Source organism: Nicotiana tabacum, chromosome 1 (genome assembly GCF_000715075.1).
Source record: "Nicotiana tabacum cultivar K326 chromosome 1, ASM71507v2, whole genome shotgun sequence".
Lineage (NCBI taxonomy): Eukaryota > Viridiplantae > Streptophyta > Magnoliopsida > Solanales > Solanaceae > Nicotiana > Nicotiana tabacum.
Window position 1 is genome coordinate 209,962,281 of NC_134080.1, and position 23,743 is coordinate 209,986,023.

Here is a 23,743-nt window from a genome sequence, read left to right on the forward strand (position 1 = left end):
AGATGAAAGATTCAGCCTTAAAACCTGCTGGTCTTCTCCAGCCAATTCCACTTCCTTCTGCAATTTTTGAAGAAATCTCATTGGATTTCATCACTGGTTTACCCTCGTCTAGTGGACGGACTGTCGTCCTAGTAATTGTGGATAGGCTCTCTAAATATGGGGATTTCATTGGTCTTCCACCCAATTTTACTATTCAAAAAGTTGCTAAACTTTTTATTCAGGAGTTCATTCGCTTACAGGAGATCATTACTGATCGTGATCCTATATTTTTATCTGAATTTTGGAAAGAAGTTAACAGATTGCAAGGTACCCAATTGGCTAAAAGTAGTGCCTACCACCCTCAATCCGATGGCCAAACAGAAGAACTCAACAAATGTTTAGAGATGTACCTTCGTTGCTTCCCTGCTGATACTCCTGCTGCTTGGTTCAAACTTCTTCCTTGGGCAGAGTTCTGGTACAATACTTCATTTCAGAAAAGTTCTAAACTCACTCCATTTGAAGTTGTTTATGGCAGACCTCCTCCAACGATTTCAAGGTTCCTTGTTGATAGTTCCTCCAACCAGACTGTGATTGAAACCTTTAAGAAACGAGATGAAACATTAGCTATTTTGAAAGCTAATTACAAGCTAAATATTGAATGAAATCTTTAGCTAACAAATGAAGGCGCGATATTTGTTTTAATGTGGGTGACTGGGTTTATGTTCACCTCAGACCTTATCGACAACTTTCCATGCGTCTACAACGCTACAACAAACTAAGTCGTCGATATTTTGGTCCCTTCCATATCACTCAAGGAATTGGAGAGGTTGCCTACAAATTGGACTTGCCTGCCTCTTCGAGAATTCACCATGTCTTCCATATATTAGTTTTGCACAAATATATCTGCAAACCCGCTCAACAGATAACTCCAATAGATCTTTTGGATCGATCTACTTCCCTGTTGCTCCAACCTGAATATGTCTTGCAACATCGCACTATCTTTAGGGATGGCCATAAAATTGACCACTGCTTAGTTCAATGGACTGGATTGCCTAAATCAGATGTTATCTGGGAAGATAAGTTAATTCTGCTTCATATGTTCCCTAACTTGAACCTTGAGGACAAGGTTCGTCTCCATGGGGATATCAATGTTTTGAACCCACAGGAGATACTAGAAGGTACTAGACGCACTTCACGTGCCATACACCCTCCCAAATATTTGGAGAATTTCGTGGTCCCCAATCCAAAGAAATGACAAGGTATGCTGGAATAATCCACGCACTTTCATGGAGGACTCGCAACTTACCATCTGATGCAACTGATTCTTCTATAAATATCCAGCAAGGCTAGAATAATAGGATTATGTATGAACTTGAGTATTTTCTTTTTGGCTAGGTGTTACAACCCATATCCACATGTGTTAGTTCATGCCATATATTAGTTAACATAAATCCGAAAAAGAATTATCTTTGAGATGATAAGAAGTCAATCCTATTGGTCTTAAGTGATACAAGAGTGTATAAGGGTGATTAACCAGTATTAGAAGTTAAACGAATCAAGGATGTTGTAACTCGTATTTTCAGGTAATCTAGCGGTGCTTAATACACTCAAGAGGTCATTTATTAAGGTATTTTAATCATATAATATCCGTATCATAAGTCTTGAAGTCAAACGAATTATGAAACAAAAGTCGACAAAAGTTGTCGCAACTTAGGTTCATAATTTTACTTAAACATTAGGTCAAATGTTTCTAATCTTTTATCATAATTTACAAGGAATTACGGGGTGATCTACCAACAAAATTAAATATCTATGAGTCTAGTTTCCAACGCATTAAACCGTTCATCGATACGATCTCGGAGTAGAGAGATATTCACGTTTTCGCGAGACTGCGCCAAGCACCTCTCTATGGGGCCCACTAAGGCGGTTTAAGATATTTGGACCTATATAGGATGCCTCCAACCCGTTTTAAGTCATTTATTCTCACTATTTTAAGACCTTAGAACCCTAGGAACATCCTCTCAAGGTTCTCTCAAGATTCAAGACCCAAAAAGGGCAAACAACACAAATCAAGTGTCGGGAATTCCGTGGCGCTAGTAAGTCTCTTGTTCTTCTTGTTGTTGCTCATTTTTGTGTCGTTCCAGCTCGTGTGGGAGGTTTTTTTAAAGGGTTTATATTCTGTAAATACTCCCTCATGTTCTTAATATCAATCCTAGGTGATTTCAAGCCTTCTAAAGTGATTCTAGTGCCGAAAAACACTAATTGATCGCTAGTTTCGCTTTTTTGTTGTTGTGGCAGCATTGGAGGGATATTTCATGGAAATTTAAGGTTAAATTGGAGTTGTTATTTCTGTATAAAGGTAAGGAACCTCTTACTCTATATGTATTTAAGATTATCCAAGTTGTGGCTAAGCCATTGAAGCTAGAACTTGTGAAATATATATCGAAAGGCTTGGTAGTAATGTTATTGTTTTGTGGACTGTTTTGCGTTGTTGTTGGGCTGCATATTTTACTACTATATTGTGGAGTTTTGGAGGATGTAGGGTGTGGAGAAACACCATATATATGTAGGGTTACGGGCTGATAGTTATTCGTAACATTTCCAGGTTGTTTGACACGACTACGGTGGTCGTCGTATGTATGGAGTGATTAGGCTGTGTGTGGACTATTTTGGGAGGCTCAATATGTTTATTATTGATGTTGTTTGGACTGTTTGGTGACTATTTTGAATGGTGTGAGGTCATATATATAGGGGAGGTGCTGTCCGTTTCATCGTAAAATAGGTTGTGGTCGATACATAATAGTTATGACGCTTAAATGATAACGATAGTATCGTTTCTCTTATTGTAGACTAAGGAGTTTTGACAATTGCATAGCTTGAGATTGGGGCAGTATATACAAGGTATGTGAGGCTATACCTTTCCTTCTTTTGCACGACTCCGATTGTACATAATGTAATGAACGAGCTTCCAAGATGCTCTACTCTTAGAAGCTAGCAGTACTTACATTGTTTTCCCTCTTATGGAACGATTGATGTTAATGTTGCTTCTCTTATTCTTATGTTATCAATGTTGTTCGTACTTCATAAATCTTATAAGGTTCATAGTGAAGAGTTAGTCCTAATAACGTGTATAGAGGATACCGACCTTACGTCACTCCGAAAGGTTTAGAATGTGATTCTATGAGTCGAGCATGCATTATATATATGTATCTATTTTACTCTACCGAGCCACGCTATAGTTGGCCGGGTACGGCACCTATTGTGCAACCACTGATCAGGTGGGTTTTACCGAGCTCCACGTGGCCGGGTACGATTCTACCGAGCCTATTATGGCCGGGTACATTTTTTTTACCGAGCCTATTATGGTCGGGTACGATATGATGATGATGATGCCCACAGAGGAGAATGCTTTAAAGGTTTATGTATTTATACATATGTATCATGCATTTCATGTAAGTAGCCCTCAGAGGTACTAAGATGTTACAGGTTGTATATTCTCTATCCTTGCTTACATTACTGATCGTATTTATGGTTCCTTGCCTTACATACTCAGTACTTTATTCGTACTGACGTCCTTTTATTTGTGGATGCTGCATGTCGTGCTGCAGGTCCTGATAGACAGGCAGGTGCAGCTCCCCCACCACAGTAGACTGTCCAGTTCAGCGGTGATTGGCGAGATCCCTTCTCCGGACTTGCCTTGGTCTTGGTATGCAATTTTTGTTATATACATTATGGGTATGTCGGGGCCCTGTTCCGGCTATGTTGCAACACTTATGTTCTTTTAGAGGCTCATAGACAGGTGTCGGCTCATGTATAGTTTGGTTTGCTTGTCGGCTAGTTTTTGTTGTATAGTCTTTCATAGTAGCGTGGTAGCTCATACCTTATATGTAATTTCTTGATTGTCTGGTCATCCCCTGCTATGTATGTTCATGTCGTCATATTTTAGTGCTGGTTGTCCATGATCTAGGTCTACTATTTATATTGATCTCGTCAGCCCTAAAAGATAATAATGAAGGTTAGATGAAATGTACGTTGGTGCTCGGCAAGTGTGGTCGGGTGCTAGTCATGGCCCTTCATTTTGGGTCGTGACACTAGTTTTCTCTAGAGCCCTTGTCCCTTTCTTTATAGTTTCACTAGTAAATTTATCGCGCTTCGCGCGATTATAAAAGATATTAGTGATTTTTTTTTTTTATTAATAATACATATTTGGCTTAACTCATACGTTAATTCATGACTTTGGTTTAGTTAGAACATATACTTTTGTATAATTTATACCTCTAAAGCATATTAATATTGTCTATATATGAAATATTTGAAGGACTACTAAAATAAAATAAAAAAACTCAAATTAATACTCCTTAAAGTTACAAAAAAATTAATCTTAAGACTACTAATGAAACAAATAAATAAAGTATCATTAATCGTATATTAGAAGATCGGGTTAATATAACATTCAAACTTTTTGATTAGCAACAAAGAATCATTTGAAAAGACCAAAACAAAATTTGGCATTTGAAGTAAGCAAATAATATTATATATATATATATATAGAGATCATTATTTTATAGTCAAACAAAACCATAGATATGAAGGAGTAGCTTTATTATATTACCTAATTTTTGGTAAGAATTTACCCAATACTCGGTTTTGCACCTGGTGATTTGATTAAAAACTCAAGTTCCTATCGTTTACTTTTTGTTTATAACACTCTTTGCAGTTGGAATATTATTAATTTTTTTATCGTAGTAGTACAAAATATAGCATTGCAGAATGACAAAATATGATCCTCAGCTTTCCTCTGCAAGTGCTAACATCACAAATTATAAGTTGTATCAATTTTTAATTTTAAACCTTAATGGTATAGTTTCTAATTGGAAAGTACATATCTTTCTTCTTCTCCCTTTATGTCTTCAAAGATGCCTGATGTTTGGTAAACATCTACGAATGGTGTCCTGATCTTGTGATGGAGGTCAAGGGGCAAGTACTTGTTCTTATACACTTCTCTCAGTGTTGTCTTCTGCTTCTGTAAATTAAAGAAAAAAACAGAGTTTTTCAAATACTTACTTATTTGGGTTTTAGAAAAGCCAGACTATTGTTCCCTGCGTAGATTTCCTAGTAGTATGTTTTACTAGAGGAAACTAAATAAGCAGTTGGAATGTTATTTAATATATTATGCTACCATTTAACTAATATATTCTTTTATGATGCACACATTTAATTGAGTAACTGCAACATTAAAGATAATTACACATAAGTTAATTAAGGAATAAAAACCATCAAGTATCACATAATATTAAAAAAATCAGTTAAATATAGACCCAAATAATTAACAGAACCAAAACTATTGTACTTCGAGTTTGTGAAAATCATAAAAGTAAAAGGATGACAATCATTTGACAGATAATCATGAACTTCACTAATTCTTAAAAGATAGCTCTATCAGGTTATAAATATACTTTAAAAAAGAGAAGGAACCAAAAAATAATTTTGTGTAAATCCTACTGTCGACCACAAAAAAATATTTATGACCTTGCAAGCACCAATTACGCTCCTCCATCTCTATTTCCATCTCAAAGGGTAAACACAATTCTCGCTCCTCATTGCGAAGCTTACCTAATTCTTTTATGTATAAAAGATATATGAGCTTCTATTTTCTTTCCATAAAAGAATAGACTACCGTTGGCTTCTTTCAATACTTAGCAAACTAAATTATGCCAAAATTATCATTGTTGAAAGATTTTGGTATATCAAAAACACAAGTTATAAGAATTTGATATAAACGTAACAGACATGAAATTAATCACAAGACAACTAACTATAGCTGATCCTTAAATATCTAGTGGTGATTTTTACCTATTCTCAAACTCAACCCCTTTAGCAAAAGGGTTCCCACACAATTGTTGCCAACTTTATTTGTTCGAGTATTAGCCTCTAAATATGATCATTGAAAGTGATGAAAGCCAAAATGTCAAGTTGAGAAGACTGACAACTATTCTAGATTGAGTGGCTATATAGCACAAGAAAAAGAAATTTGAGAATGAAAACAAACTCTGGAGAAAAAGTATCGATATCTGATTCTCTACTTCTTCTCGGGTGATGCTGCAAAACTCTATTTCCCGGAGGTTGAAAACTAATTGTGACTTGAATTTCACATAAAACTAACAAATGACCTCAAATTCACAGAATATTCTATAAAAATTGATCAACAAACTATGTAAGGAGTAAAATATAACATTCAATCAATCAATGTTCCAGATTGACTATACTCAAGGTTAACAAAATATAGACGATATATGGCAGGTTAATAACGAAAAATGCTCCAAGGATAGCTAAATGGGGACAACGGGAGAATTTGAATAATAAATTATCAGTGATAATGATGATGCTATAACTGAAATTTTCACAAATTCATATGGAAAAAAGAAAATCAGCAAAATTGCATCTGAAGCATTAACGTTTTTTATCAATTAAGAATGAAATCTTGATTGGTGAATAACAAATGAAATTTTAACTATTTCAATACCTGGAACTGTAGAGACTGTCTTCAAAGCCTTAGGCTTGTCTCTGACATCTTAGAACTCCAAGTTCAGATAAATTTCAATTTTCAACTGAACAAAGTGAAAAAGAAAAACCCCCAAAAAAATCAAATCTTCGCGGAATAGATTGTAAAAGACAGTAGAAACAAATTTATGTAGAAAGATAGTGGAGATAATGAAAACTAAAAAATCTAATACCCAAAAGAATCAAAAGCAACTGTTAAAGATTTTATGAAATATTACTGAAGTTGAATAACAAAAAGACAAATTCTTTAATATTAAAATTGGGAATTGGGAATACATAATAATAGAGACACTTTCATCTTATAGGTAGAGTGTAGAACAGAGAGAAAACAAAATAAAACATGATATGTTCCAAAATTATAAAGAAGATATTTACCTTGAGAATTAAGAGAAATTACTCCTCCGTGGTAATTGGGAAAGACGAAGAATATAATACTACTATAAATGAAGAGAAAGCAAGTATGATAATTAAGAGTGAGGGACTGTTACGAAGGAATGTAAGGAGAAGCAATTGTTGGGGTTATTTACCTTGTAAATTCCATCAGTTACATCTGCAGGAGTTTTTTTTTCATTAAAAAAAGGCAAAATTCTAAGAAAAGAGATAAATAAAAACCCTGGAATTTGAGAGATGCCACATTAGATTTGTATTGCCCTGCTTTATATAATTATATAGATTATACACTAACTATGGACAACTACACATATATACATATATTAAACTCCTTCCGATTTATTTTTTTTCTTTTCCATATATCCCTCTTTTTGTACTGCTAAACTTTGACCCGTCCTTCATGCTTACAAATTTTATGTTCTTCTTTTAATTCTGTGCATATTAAAATATATTATAATTTTTACTTATTTCAATATTATTTTTTTTGGTAATGAAAGACATACATTAATAATTAAGCATCATTACAAACGTGGACAAGTCTCGACGATATGGTGCGTGCTTTGTCTCTTTCAAAAGAAGATACAACAAAAGAAGGTGGATAATAAAACAAGTTTAAATCCCGAAAAAATCAAAGCTGCTTCCTTTCTTAGCCAGCTTGTCTGCTACTTCATTTGCCTCCCTAAAGATGTGCTTCAACGGTGGATCCTCCATCTCCTGTAATAGCTCTCTGCAATCATCAACCAAATTTTGATAATATCTGTCATTGCTATTCATCAATTTAATTAATTCTTATATCTCAATATTATCGTTACTCGTGTTATAAATAGAGAAAGGTAACCCTTTAAGAGAATTTGTAACACATCTCCTTCAACATCTTCCTAAAAGAAACAATGACGAATAAAAAATGTCGGCCCCAAATCCATTATAAATGTATGAGTCTCTCATATAATTTCCACTCTAATTTTTTCCTTTCTTTTGCTTTTTTTTTTTCCGTGTTTTTCTTTTCTCCTCCTCCTCCTCTCGTTTCATAATTACTTCTTATCCATTCATTTTACAATAAAAATGCCCATTTAACCGTTCTTTTTACTTCTCTAACTTCCAATGATCACCTTCCCATAGTCAGTCACGCGTTCACTCTAAAATCACTCATTTCATCTTCAAATCCATCATAAGTCGAGATAATAGCTTCAACGGAAATTTTAAGTTTCGGTCTTATTGAAAATCTTTTTGATAGTTAGAATAGTTTTTATTGAAAGTATGTAGACTAATTTTCTGATAAAGCTTATCTTCAAATATCTGCACCTAACTATTATTGATATAGTAGAGGAAATAAGAAGTATAAATTGTTCTAAAAAGAAATAGAAGACAGTATAATTGACATTAAAAACTGAATATCTTGACAGACCTGCTTTCACATCAAGAAAATTCACACATATTAGACTTCAAAATAGGAAGGTGTACTTCCAGGTCCCAAATTAAAATAAAATAGAAGAGAACAACATCAATAGAAAAACATATGAGTGAATCACCAAAAAGTAAAAACAGGGAAAATAAAATTACTCCGCCAAATCAGAGAAATAAAAGAGAACAAATAGTGTTTGAAAACAATTATTATCAGGTAAAACACATCAATGAATTACCCAAAACAATTAGGTAAAAATTAATTACATCAAATACAATATTCTAGGCCAATAAATTGAAAAAAAGATATAGAAAGAAGGAAAAATGATTCCAAAGCGATCGACCTGGTATAAGAATACGTTGAATTTGTCCCTCCGAGCAACTTGTCTCCTTCCTATTATATTACCATGATTAATAATGAGAAAGCAATAGGGAGAGATTTCTATCGCTTAAAAAAAAGCAAGAGGGAGAATTCTAAAGCTTTGCCTGATATAAGTCCTTCATTTGAGTATACGCAGTTTTTGCTCATTACTGCTTCTAATGAATCTCAATATTGGATTGGCAATTAGGAAGATAAAATGAAATACAACCAATTTGTAGAAGAGAAGAACCATTACTATAAACCTTTTCATTGTGCATAACGTTTCGGCTATTATTTGCATGACAACGTTTAGGTATAGTCATGTGTAATTGATTGTTAGAGTCGGTTACAAAATACATAATTATAGAAAATAAAAAAAGAACCAAACAATGAGAGAAAAAGCTAAAAAAATAAGAAAAAAGATAAATAGCAATCCTAGTCTATGAGAGGTGTCCAAGTCATCATTTTTATTCCCTCCTTTATATATATACTAGTGTATTAGCCCGCGCTTCGCGCGATCACAAAAATAACCATGAATTTATAAAATACTATGGTACTCTGCATATCTAAGGAACAAAAGTAATGTTACTAAAACTACGACAACCTATACTTCCACACAAAATTATTCAATAACAAACTTTAGTACGTAGTGTGTATATATATGTGTGTGAAAATCGTGTTATCATTTATCCTTGAATTAATCTTATCTGGTTTAATTTATTAAAAAATGTTGTTTGAAATCTTATTAATATCATCAATTATATCTGGTTTAATTGATTAGGAATCATTGTCCGAAATCTTACATAATATCATAGTTAAGTCGTGCTTAAGGGAGAATATCTACATTTAAAAAGCCAAGCTAAATTAATATCTTCATTTAACCTAAACTTTACATTCGATCTCGAGTTATTTTCTTCTTTTAAGCTAGCTCTTAGCACAACTATTTTGTTTTCTTTTGTTTCTCGATCACCTTTCGCTCTTCTTGATTAATTATTGGCATTTTGGCTTTGGCCTTTTTTTGTAGCCCCTTGAGAATGTCAAAATTAAATAGCCGATCTATTGCATAAATGAATAAAAGATACATCATCTCTCTATCTAACTTAAATGTGTGCGAGCGAATATAACCAGTTTATCCCTAAAATTCGTCCTTCCATTAGAGACTGCAAATAGGACGTTCAAAAAGGAAATAAAAAATTTAATTCTGTCAGTTAAAGAAGACCGTTTTTTAAATATAATTGCAAAAGTAAAAATTAGATGGTGAAAATTTCAAATACTAAATTCTTTAAGGCCAATTGTGTTTAATTTATATTACAAACCAAACTGAGAGCGGTTTTAACTGAAGTTTTACAACTATAACATGGATACAACTAAACAAAAAGAAAATCCTTACAAGTTAAACATGCTAAATAATTTTTCCTTCTCCTCCTATTTCTTCATTGACACACAATAAATTAAAGCTTAAAATAATAATAGAAAATAAAAAATTGCTCAGCTAAAATTTAAAATGAAAATACATAACCAAAAATTAAAATATGAAAAACTTAACCCAGAACTTATTTAGAGAGTTAGATGGTGCATCCGTATGTACAATTCATATATGGAACATCCAAAATTTTAGGATTGTAAGGAATTCTGCGGCACCTCCTGTATCCAAATAACCATTGTGATAATTAGAAAACAGTAACTTATTATTGAACAAATGATATTACTACTCCAAATATGCGATGAAAGGAATAACCTTGGGTAAAGGTCCTAATGAAGCAAAAATATGAATTTTTATACGAAACATGGAGGAATACCATAAGGTTCATAAACTTACAAACTAAGTAAACATGGAGGAATACTATAAGGTTCATAAACTTTCAATAAATGAAAAAAATAAGGAAGAAGCAAAAAAGTTAAATATTTGCATAGATTCATATTCTTTGTTTATGAGAGCAATTTGCAGTATCGTAGTAGTCCAATACCATTATATTCTTTAAGTTGATGATGTTGTTGTTCGTTACTCGGCTAAGCGAATAATGCCTTTATCTTCAACTATGAATTGAAATGACAAACGGACTGATTGCATATTCGTAATGATTAATATTTCAAAGTCGTGTGGAAATAAAATAGGCGAAATATATTGAAGGCAACTAAACACGAAAAGAAAAAAAAGGCGTACCTTGACTTCCAAAAAGAGAAGATCGAAAGAGTACCTATAATATTTGTGGATTCTCAAACAAATGTAGAGAGATGAACAATGGAACACAGAGGAGAAACAACCATCGAGGAATTAATTTTTAAAGAGGAAGAAATAAAACGGGCCAACTTTTCATCAAGAGGAATGATGGTTTATAATTAAGATGCTTACAAAAATAAATGGGAAAATTAGGAAAAAGTAAAAGTTGAGAAGAAATAAAAGATAGATACGTTTCTTGGGACCTTCAAAAATAAAAATCCTGCTAATTCAAATAAGCAAACAATATCAAGAATCAAGATAAAAAGAAGTAAGAACATAGACGAACTAAAAATAGTACGAAAAGTTGAAGTGATCGTAAACACTTCTAACCTTTTTATAATGTAAGTACTTGATTTGCTATTGAGTTTGCTCTTTGCAATGGTGCCTCTGCGAATATATTTGTTGACAGATTAGAAGCATCAAGGATGAAGAAAACGGGCTACAGACCCAACAATCTGTCTTATTTGCATCATAACTTTTAAAATCATTCATAATCTCAATTCTCAAATCCATTTTTAACAGAAAATACTAAAAACGCAACAAAACACATATGAAAAATTAACATCATAAAAAGCTAACCAAAAAATTAGTTAGAGTAATTGAACTAATGCTAATCCAACTCTTTTTATGACCCAATTAATTCAGCTATTTAAAAAAAGAAGAAGAATAAGGAGCAAAAAGTAAAACATCAAATAGTAAAATAAAAATGCATAAGAAGATATACATAAATATGTTATACGCTAAAGATATAGAAACTTTAGCAGCAAAGTGACTACCCTACCAACCCATCAAAACCCTAAACTCAAAGTTGCAGCGGCAATGAAACGTAACTTTTTGGTTTCTTCAACAGGTGCGGTGCCTCTTCAATGAAACGTTGGAGAAAATATACGGAAAACGTTTTGAGAAGGGTAAGTCGCCAAAAAAGAACGGAAATTTTTTTTATAAAGAGACAGGCGTAATTAATAGAAGTTAATATGTGGCTTTTGGTTTTTAGTATAGCAAATAAATAGGAAAATAGGGTAAAAACCCAAAAAACTGAGCAAAAAAAGAAGATATGTATTCTGAATGATGAGAGGTGCCACGTCAGATTTTAATGCCCCTCTTTTATATAGATGTATAGATTGCCATTTTTAGTGTATTTTCCTAGTCCAGTTCTTAGATTCTTCACTGTAATTGTATTTTGAGTTCAATCAATACAAACTCATACCAGCCTGCTACAGAAAGCTAAGCCTGTGGGTGAACATAGAAGCAAAAGCATTCATTCGAGTTTTGGTCAAAGACAAACAAATCTCTAAATATCCATCTGTGTCTTTGGACTTACTAAGGGACATGGATATGCTATCACCGCTGTCAATAGAAATGAACTCTTAACTTTTCTGGTCTTCCCCAACCAAAATCAGCAGCATATAAGTCAAACTTTGGTGATCCAGTAACTGAAACTATTCCGTTCCCATCTACTTTGTCATATTCTTCTAATCAACTACCACTCAAGATCCATTCCTCGTCCTTCATCCTTTTCTGAATAGCTTCTCCTATTACTTTCACAGCAATTGTAAAACCTTCTTTTCCTTCTAAGTCAACATGTCTTGTTCCTGCAACGTATCCGACTAGGGCATTCTCGAAATAAGATGGAGGAAGTGGTGGATTGAACTGTGCTCTGCAATCTGCTAGACATCCGAAGAATTCCACTCCATTCTCGTCTATCTCTTCCCCTATTGCGGGCCTCTGATTTTATTAAGCAAGCATACATAAGCACATGTTACAGTGAAAGATGTTACATGAGTTAGGTTAGCTCGTCTTGACAATATTAAATTCTTGAGCTTCTTGATGTCATCCTATGTTATAATAAATATACCTCGAACCTTATCAAGAGGAGTCACAATGTCAGACATCTTCATCATGTGATTATATTTCTTCATTTCAGCCCATATAGACATCCCTATTCCATTAGGGTCTTTGATTACGGACCGATCATAAAATGTAATAAACTCATTAGCTAAGAATTGTTCGTCTCCACCGAGTTTATTAAGCAAAGCCCATGCCCTTACAAACTTTACGTACTATGGTAGCTCCATCACCAGCAACATGATGGTTAGTGAAACCAATGGATATGCCATGATTCGAAAACTGTGCCACTTGAATGGCTAACATCGGGGCTCATTTGACCCCAGGTGCATCCTTAGGTTCCGCCAACTGAGGAATAAAGTGATAAAAATCCTTAGCATTATGAGGATGGTTACCAACGAGATAATAGAAATTCATATCAGTACTCTTAGAAAAAATAACAGATACAGAATCTCCTGCTACATAACGCAACTCAAGATAACCACTTCCATCTTGTGGACAAGCAACATTGCCCGCTAGGGGTAAATAATGTTTGAGAATGAGGGAGAGTGAATCTTTAAGACTAGGAATAATAGTTTGGACGAAATCGGGTTTGGGAATAGGAAGCTTGTAGAATAAAATCCACCGCATGCGGTGTAAAGCTAACCAAACATGGTCAAAATGTGGAAGAGGGAGTGTCAATTTAGTTGCCCTGCCGGGAGATGGCGCAACTTGACATTGCTCAATCACAGACGCCATTATTGTAACGTTTTTGGTTACGAATACACAATGGTAATTGGCTTTTCAACATATAGATTTCAAGAAGTTACTTCACACATAAAGTGAGAGTAAAACGTTGGGTTCGTGACTCTGACTTGTTCATCGACTACACGCCATTGCATCTGTGGTTGATATTGGATTTGGAATATCACACGTTTCATTTTAAAAAATTGCATGCGATAGGAATATTTTTGAGCTCTTTCAAAAAAAATTACTCCCTCCATTTCAATTTATGTGAACCTGTTTGACTGTCTTTTAGAATATGTGGTCCTAAACAAGTCAAAAAGGGGCACATAGTATTTGTGTGGTTGTAAAAGCTTCTCATTAAGGGTAGAATTGAAAATTTAAGCTAAATTGTTTCCAAATTTAGAAAGGAGTCATTCTTTTTGGAACGGACCAAAAAAAAAATAGGTTCACATAAACTGAAACGGAGGGAGTAATATAATAGCACACCATTTGGTCATTAGAATTATTTTATTACTTAAATTTCAACTTGCAGTATAAATGAATGTTTGTTTTAAAATTTATTTTATTATTTCACTTCCAACATAATAGAGAGTTTGAAGTTGAAAAACTAATATGAACAATATTTACAAGTGAAATTCAATGTTTTTCCTAAAAAGCTACTTTACCTCTTCTCATTCTCACTCTACCTAGGCTAACCCCTAAATCCACAATCCAGATGTAATAAGATTAACCTAGATAATCTGGATAACCCCCTTCTAGATAATGAGATTAAAAGAGTAGTTTTCTCGTTCAAACATTTCAAGTTTCTTGGTCGAGATGGTCTACACCCCTTCTTTTTCCAAAAATATTTGTACCATATAAGGAATTCTGTTAGTAATCTTTGTCATGATATTTTTAACAATCAGAAAATCCCTCCGGATATTAACAAAATATTTCTATGCCTCATTCCCAAAATCCATAATGCAAACAACATTAAAAATTTCAGACCCATTGGCTTATGCAATATTATCTATAAAATAATCACTAAGATTCTAGCCAACCATCTTAAACCGTTCCTAGATCAATTGATCAATCCATATCAGGCTAGCTTCATGAAAAACAGAAGAGCGTCTGATAATGCTATCATCATCCAGGAAATGATTTCTAAGTTTAATAAACTGAAAGGCAAGCAGGGCCATATGATTCTTAAAATCGACTTAGAAAAGGCTTTTGATCGTCTTGAATGGTCTTTTGTTCGTCACACCCTGAATTTCTTTAATGTCCCTCCAAATTCTCCAAATTGTTGCTAAGTTGCATTTCTACCAGTAAAATAGCAATCTTAGTCAATGGATTTGTTACAAATTACTTTCAACCAAGTAGAGGTATTAGGCAAGGCGACCCCATCTCCCCTTATATCTTTATCCTCTGCCTAGAAATGCTCACTAAATACATAGAACATCAAGTGGACATCAAAAATTGGGACCCCATATCCTTAGGTTATAAATGTCCAAAATCTCCCGCTTATTATTTGCTGACGACCTTACTCTAATGGCTAGAGCTAATGCTAAATCTTGTCAAGCTATTAAAAATGGGCTTGACCAATTTTGCTCTCTATCAGGTCAAAGCATCAACACTACTAAATTGTAACCACTCAATCAACAATGACATTACCACTTCGTTAGGTATTAAAAAGAGTAACAGTTTTGGCACATACCTACGTTTCTCTATCCTTCACTATAGCCCCAAACATAGGGACTACCAATTCCTCATTGATAAGATGAGAACCAAACTTGCATCCTAGAAAATGAAATTCGTTAGTTTGGTAGGAAGAACAACTCTTGCGACATCATGCCTTAATTCGATCCCAAACCATTACATGCAATACACTCTCCTCCCCAGGAAAACCCTAAAAGAGATTAACAAAGTCCAAAGGGACTTCATATGGGGTAGTACAATGAAGAAAAGGAAAATTTACATAGTGAACTAGCCCACTATATGCCAACCCAAAAAATATTGTGGATTAGGTATCCATAATGCTCTTAATAAAAACCTTTGTACTCTCACTAGTTTAAGTTGGAGACTTCTCACAAATGCACTAATTCCTTGGGCAAAGCTTATCATCTCTTACTATTGCAATAGTTCCTATACAAATAGATCCTCTCTCCTTTGGAAAAACATTTGCAAAGAGTGAGACATCTTCTCCAAGGGCATCATATGGTCCCCACACGTCCATTCCAATCTTAATCTATTGGAGGCCAATTGGATTCCAAATATTGGTAACCTAAGGGACCTAGTTATAGGCTATCCTTCAGCAAAAGATTTTTCCGCAAAAATTAGAGATATCTTTGATGGTACCAATTGGAATTTAAACTGTTTAACCTTTTCTCCCCCTCCGGGTTTAATAGCTAATATCACCAAAACAAAAATCCGTCAAAAGGGTCCCTCAATTGACTTACCTATTTGGTCTCTCACCACTAGGGGGTCTTTACTACTAAATCTTGTTATACACTGTTGGAATCTCCTAATAACACTAACTTAGAACTTGAATGGATTTGGAAATTGGACTGTCCCAATAAAATCAAAATTTTCCTATGGCAATGCCTTCACAATCGAATTCCTTGCAGGAAATACCTTTCATAGATTGGACTAAACATTGACCCTAACTGTCCAATCTGTAAAAGCCCTTATGAAGAATCAATAGAGCACATCTTCCTCGACTGCAAAGCTGTCAGCAAACTCTGGTCCGACCTTCAAGGGAACCACCTTATTAACCAAAATGGGAAACATTGGCTTCTCCAAATAAAGGACTTCAACTTTCCTATCAAAAATGACTTCATAAACTAGAACACCTACTTTCCCTTCTTCATTTGGCACATCTGGGTTAATAGAATAATAATAACCACAATAACACTGCCAGCTAAATCAGTGGTTATCAAATTTTGCAAAGGGCCATTGAATTTAAATTATTCAAGGAAAAATCTCTATTAACCCTCCCAAAACTCTTATAAAAATCAACTGGTTCAAACCCTCTAGAGTTGGTTCAAACTAAATGTGGATGCCAGTTTTCATAGCTATAATGAAAATTGGGGTTTAGGTGGTGTTTTCAGAAATACAAAAGGTAGCTGGGTAGTTGGTTTTGCAAAACTAACACATGCAAATGGCTCACTAGGAGCAGAATTAAAAGCTCTACGAGAAGGTCTAAGAACAGAAAAAGAGTGGAATCTCTTCCCACTTGAGATAGAGACAGACTGCTCAGAGGTAATCCAGGCAATACAAGTTGGTAATAAATTATTTAACAAAATAATTAATGATTGCAAGTCCTTAATGCACCAGCAGAGGGTTACTCTCCAGCACACTTTCAGGCAGGGGAATATGATTGCTATCAACTAGCAAAAGGGATCCTAAATAGGGACAATCAAGTTTTGGAGTGGCAGAAGGAAGTAAAGCACAAGAGACCAGTAAAAAAGTTTTTGTTGGACCACCTTTTGATGTAATAGAATTTGTGGAAAGTGATAGACTTGAATCCACTACCTATGAAAAAATACTATGTAATGAAGCTTGCCAACTATTAGCAAGCTTAGGGAACCAATGCGTCCTCCGTAATACATCTTATGTTGACTATGTACTAGATGTTCCTTAGTTATTAATATATCTATTTCCTGTTTGCTCAAAAAAAAGTTTTTCCTAACAAAATTTCAAACTTTCTTTCCAAAATCAAAATGATGTTCAAACTGTCAAACACATCAAATATTTTTTAATGGAAAAAGGTCCAAATAAGGCCTTAAACTATGTGAAATTGAGCGAATTTGCCCGTCGTTAATACTTTGGCATAAACATGCCCCTGATATCATATATTTACTTCAAATATGCCCGTATTTTAAATATCCCCATATGGAGGGTATATTTGTTCTCACGCTCATTCTTTGAGGGCATACCATTAAAGTTCTTAATCTTCTGTGTTATTCAGTTATATTGTTTGATTCATGGCCCCTCAAATTGAATTTTTCCTTATTGTATGCGGCAAAATCAGGGGGCCCAATTTCTTGCTATTAGTTCATTTCAGAAGAATACCTTGAGGCCTCGAGGACGCGTGCTATGACCGAGTTCCCTCCCTCGAAGCTCGTCGAGGCCCAACCTAAAGTGAATGTCGATCGAGGTTAGAGTAAAAATGATTAATTCCCAAGGCACGCGGCTAAGTCTGACAAAGCCGGCCTGCCCAAAACTTGTATTAAGGTGTCACGTCTAGCTATCCCATTTCCATACCTTTACAATTAATGTATTTTGTACTATGATGGGATTCCCCTCCTATATAAAGGGGATCCTTAGCATTTTGCAAAGGGCTGTTGTTGCTCCAACTATTCTACACGAAATATACAAGAATTCTTTCCTCTCTCTCTAATATATTCTCTCTGTATTATTGCTCATATTTATTGCCTGCATACTTGTTCTTCATTTATTGCTTCTTATTGGCCATGAAGAGCCTCCTTTAATTATACCCTAACTATTAGCCCCTTCCCAATTATCCTCGATAGCTCGAGCCCGAGCCCAGACATCGTCCTCGAGGCCCTTCAATTGTCGGTCCGAGGCCCGAATAACTACACCCCCCGGTTTGATTATAACTCCGTTTTAGCTCGCATTTCCTCGTTTATCTTCACATATCTAGCATCAACTGCTTAAACAACTAGCATAAAAATAGATCATGTATTTTAGAGTCTCATCAACAAATTTAATTGTTATTACCATTTTCATGGTAAACAGATTGGCGCCCACTGTGAGGCTAAAAATAATAGTAATTATTTTCTTGCTGGTTTCGTTACACAACGTAAGTTATCGTTCACACTTTTTCTTGTCCAAGATCTTCGATTTCATGTCAAAATGCCTAGCTCAGTGAACAGAGCTGAGAATGACGAACTTGAAAACCACGGAGAAAATAATGTGGTTGTTCTAATTATTGGCGCGCCACCGCAGAACCCCGATAACGCACCTGGATCGATTCCAGGGGATGCGAGTTTGCAAGACACACAGCAGGTCGGCGAAACCTCACACACCGACAGGAGTATACAACACGATAACCAATAGGAATCCCAAAAAACCCCAGCTCGAGAAGAACAGGAAGTTAGCCTACATGTTATTTTTGAAATATTGCAGGCACAACAGTAGGCTATCGCTCAACTGCAAAGCCACCCAATGACTCCCAGCACGGTAGCACCGGGGACAGCTCCCCCAGCCGAACAGATACCTAAGAGATCGAGCAATAACGGATCGATAGCCGACCCTGCCATCATAAAAATGCTTGAACACCTCACCAAGAGGATCGAATCGGACGAGAAATGATAGCAATCAATGATAAGAAGGTCGAGACCTATAACTCCAGGGTTGACCAGATCCCGGGCGCACCCTCGGTCCTGAAAGGTGTAGATTCGTAGAAGTTTGTGCAATGGCCGTTCCCAAAGGAAGCGGCTCTGAAACCCATTCCAAAGAGGTTCAGAATGCCAGAACTCCTAAAATACAACGGGACCTCAGATCCAAACGAACATGCCACTGCCTATACATGCGTAATAAAGGGAAACAACATAAAAGACGACAAGATCGAGTCCGTCTTACTGAAGAAGTTCGGAGAAACGCTCTCGAAGGGGGCCATGATGTGGTACCACAACCTAGCTCCCAACTCCATACACTCATTTGCCATGCTGGTAGACTCCTTCATAAAGGCACACGCCGGTGCCATTAAAGTAGCAACAAGGAAGTCCGACGTATTCAAGATTAAGCAAAGGGAGAATGAAATGTTGCGAGAATTCGTATCTTGCTTCCAAACGGAACGAATGGAACTACCCCCGGTCTCCGACGATTGGACGGTGCAGGCCTTCACTGAAGGCTCGAATGAACGAAGCTCAGTGGCCTCAAGGCAGGGGAAAAAGAATCTGATAGAGTATCCTGCCATAACCTGGTCGGACGTCACAACCGGTATCAGTCAAAGATCAGGGTCGAAGATGACCAGATGAGAGCCCCCTCGGGCTCAGTATATCCGAGCAGACTCCTAGCGAAGGAGTCAAAATCAAATAGAGAGAGGTACCAACTGTACACCCGAAGATATGAGTAATGCCCCGAGATGCAATCCATCTCGCAACGATCGATTGGTGAACAGAACCCTCGGGGACTCACCAATAGAGGCGGATTCGACGGGGATACGGGACCAACGGGGGAACCTCTCCTATTAGAATATGACTTCTGTGTTGATGTGTCGGATATCGTGTTCGCCATCAGCAAAATTAGGGACGCATAATGGACCAGGCCTATTCAGTCGGATCCTTCCCCGAAGGAATCACGACTTAGTACGTGAACTTCATAATACGCACGACCAAGAAAAACGAAGCAAATGAGCCACAACATGTTATCCACATGATATTGGGGGGGGTCGACACTCCCCAGGAACCAGTGATGAAAAAGACAAAAATATCCATCATCAGAGAAAAGCGAACTCGGGGATACGTACCCGAAAATACCCTCGCATTCAATGAGGAGGACTCTGAAACCTCGTCCCAACCTCATAACGGCGCCCTAGTAACCTCTTTCCTCGTTAATTCATTTCAAATAAAACATTTGCTCGTAGATCCAGGTAGTTCGGCCAACATTATCAGGTCAAGGGTAATAGTGCAGTTCGGACCGCTAGACCAAATCGTTCCCGCCACTCAAGCCCTTAACGGATTCAACACGACAATTGAAACAACGAACGGAGAAATCACTCTCCCAGTTAGCGTGGCCGGCACGACCTAAAATGTCAATTTCCATATCATTGTAGGAGACATGAAATACAACACATTATTCGGGCGACCAAGGATACGCTGCATGAAAGCGGTACCATCCACCCTCCACTAAATGATGAAATTTACGATAGAGAATGGGGTTAAAACCATCTACGAGGAACAGCACGCGACAAGGAAAGTGTTCGCGGTACCTAACGTAGCGCCGGTACCAAAATCTCCACTCTCGAAAGAGCCAAAGGATAATCAAACTACGTCTTCAGTTAAGACCGATCAAACACAGCGGAGGACAGTACCGAGTCCTCGCTCCAAATAATAGGGACACATCAGACCTTGGAACATCGCTGACGCATCCCACGATAAGGTAAGACCACCAACCTTTTTCATTATCTTACACTAACCCATATGCAGGCGCCCGATCAGGGTAGTCGAAAGTGCTAACCCAACCCGAAGATCTCAAGGCCTTAAAGGCATTCATTGCACTCTTTTACTTCGGCCAAGCTTTTTGTCCCGAAGAGGGTTTCACCGGCAAGGCTTTTAATGATGCAACGTCTACAGGCTACCTAAGGAGGATCCAACAAGCGTACAAGGCTTCTTTTGCAATCAACCCCGAACACTGGAGGAACCCCCTCAAGAGGTCATCCACTTGGAAAAACCAAGGAAAGAAGAATAAGGTTCCAATAGGAAATGATGTATCGGGCCAAATGATCAAATGAACTGTGTCCACGTAAGCCGGACCCCCAGCAACAAAACAACATGTAATTATGCCAAGCAATCAAGGAATATCTTTCGCCAAAGCATATCGTACTCCAAAGGAAACTTAGCATTTTCACAGAAAAGATCCCTCCACCGAGAACGCCCCAAAATACTCGAAGACTGGCGTCAACAACTCGACACCTACATAACCCAGGGTCGGAACTCCAAACTCATAAGCCTTCAAGGAGGTAGCACAAAAACTACGAAACATCCCCAGAAAAGAAAAACGTCCCGAACACTTGGAGATTGGCATCATAGGTTTGGAATCTCCAAAATCATAAGCCCTCAATGAGCCAATTCCAAGCCCATGAGTAATGGCTCCCGAGCCAAAGAAAACTCGACGACTCAGAGACTGTGTCCAATCGCCATTCATTTAAAAACTCGAGGCCATAAGACCCCGAGCTGGCAGACTCGGTCCTATAAGACCTCAACGGCATGAAATAACTGTAAGACCTCAACGTCATGAAATAACTGTAAGACCTCAAGCTAGACATGAATCATACTTGTACCAAGTATCAACGAAAACTGTAAGACCTTAAGCAAGGCATGAATCATAGTTGTACCAAGTATCAACAAAACTGTAAGACCTCAAAAGGCATGAAAAAACTGTAAGACCTCAACGGCATGTAAAAACTGTAAGACCTCAAGCCAGGCATGAATCATACTTGTACTAAGTTCAACGAAAACAGTAAGACCTCAAACAAGGCATGAATCATACTTGTACCAAGTATCAACAAAACTGTAAGACCTCAAAAGGCATGAAAATTTTGTAAGACCTTACTACAAGCATAAACTCAATTCCGAAGTTTAGGCTATATATCGCATTTGTAAGACTCTCGAAAGGGCATACCCTCGATATAGACGCCTAAACTACTACACTCGGGACCAAAAATAGCTCCGGCCAAACACCAATGACTACGGTCATACGGCTGTATCAGTCAAATTAACGCGACTCGGGGACGCCCGACCGTTGCTACAAAATTATAAGGCCATTACTTCAAATCTACTTCAAAAAGAACCGGTTAAACAAGCTACCCTCGACAGGCAAAAGAGCTTTGACAATGTCAGCTCCAAATCACAAGACTTCGAGCTACTCAGCCTACGAGCCAAACCTTCTGAGGCGCTCGAACATCGCCACAAACGACTTGAAATTAAGGTTCTTCCCGAACTAACGACGGGTCAGGCAAAATCATTTCAAAATTCCTTAACGAGAGGAAAACAAAGCCTACATATTCCCAAGGGCAAAGTGTAAGAGCCATTATTGCCAGCATAATGAGCCTCAGGGCCACAGGCACTAAAAGGTCGCAACGACCAAAAGCATAAGAGCCACTGTCTCCAGCTTCAAATTTGAAAGCTTAAGGGTCAAAATGAGCTCGAGTCGTAACCCGATTCAGATACCGGACCCAAAATAGTTAACTATATATACTTAAGGGCAAAACGTAAGAGCCATTATCACCAGCTTAATGAGCCTCAGGGCCGTGCATATTAAAGGTCGCTTCGACCCAAGGCATAAGAGCCATTGTCGCCAGCCCACGCAAATACAGAACATGAGGGTCAATTGTGCTCGAGTCAAAACCTGACTCGGAGACTGAACCTAAAATAGTTAAAATACAAATTTCCAAGGGCAAGGCGTAAGAGCCATTTTCGCCCGCTCATGCAAACAGAAAAGCTTGAGGGTCGAATGAGCTCAAGTCGAAGCCCGAATAAGAGACTAAACCCAAAATAGTTGAGCAAAAGCATAAGAGCTCTAATACCAGCTTACACTAAAGGTCGCATCGACCGAACGCATAAGAGCCCCCGGGCCTTCCTAATGAGCCCCAGAGCCATGTCACGAATCTAAGGATTCTCACCAACTCTGAAACTAGTCCACCTAGTCAGAAGCGAAGCAAAAAGGGGTACAGAAGAAATAAAGCCTCAAGTTTCTTTTATTTACATATGAGAAAAAATGCATTCTCCATCTACAAACACGCTCTGAAGGTATTGCATACAAAATGGCTAGGGCTACGACCTATCAGCTTTATCTTCACTCTCTTCAGCGTCGGACAGGAATAACCGAGCACCACGCTTGTCTGCCCTCACTCGTGCCAACTCTTCTAGGAGAACAAAACCCCTGGCACCGATCTCCTCGAGAACTCTTCTTCGAGATCTGCAACGAGCATATTCTTTGATCCACTCTTCACGATCGATGACCCTCTTCAACTTGTCTTGGTCATCGGTAGCATCCTTCAAATAAATCGCCATCTCCCGATCGGCCTTAATCCAGCTCAGTGCTGCTTTGGTCCGAGCATCAACAATCTCAGCCATGACTTTCGAAAGTTCGGATTCAAGCTTCGTAATCATATCCGCTTGAACTAAAGCTTTATCACGAGCTAAGCGGAGTTGGACCTCGAAGGAAGGAACTTTAGCCAAGGCACCTTTCTCCTCTGAAGCTTGAGCCTGAGCCTGAGCTCTTAGCTTGCCGTAGTCATTCCTGATTCGGTCGGCTTTACCCCTAAGGCATTCCAGGGCCTCTAACTTTTTCTGCAGCTGGGATAGGCAAAGAGTTAACATGAGAAGTTAAAAGGTGAAACACATACCTACCCAGGACGGGAAGTTACCTGCTCCATCAAATAGCCCTCATAATTCGAGCTCCGGTATGCCTCATATCGCTAGTGTGCCAGCTCAACTTCCTTCTCCTCGCAAAGGAGCCCAAGGTACCTACCCCCATCCAGAGCTTTCTAGAGCCTATCCCCATGATGGAGCAGCTCAGACCTAAGCCTACCA

The 23,743-nt window shown here is 37.2% G+C and overlaps 1 long non-coding RNA gene and 1 pseudogene across 1 annotated transcript; both read right to left on the reverse strand.

The window, feature by feature from the left end:
- Window positions 1-4,735: 4,735 nt before the first annotated feature.
- On the reverse strand, window positions 4,736-9,118 carry LOC142162845 (uncharacterized). The gene is made up of 4 exons (XR_012694315.1): window positions 8,818-9,118; window positions 8,676-8,725; window positions 6,503-7,657; window positions 4,736-5,002 (listed from the first exon to the last, which is right to left on the reverse strand). It is a non-coding gene; the product is annotated as an uncharacterized LOC142162845 (long non-coding RNA).
- A 3,009-nt stretch (window positions 9,119-12,127) lies between these two features.
- Window positions 12,128-13,496, reverse strand: LOC142162850 (phenolic glucoside malonyltransferase 1-like; annotated as a pseudogene).
- Between the last annotated feature and the right edge of the window lie 10,247 nt (window positions 13,497-23,743).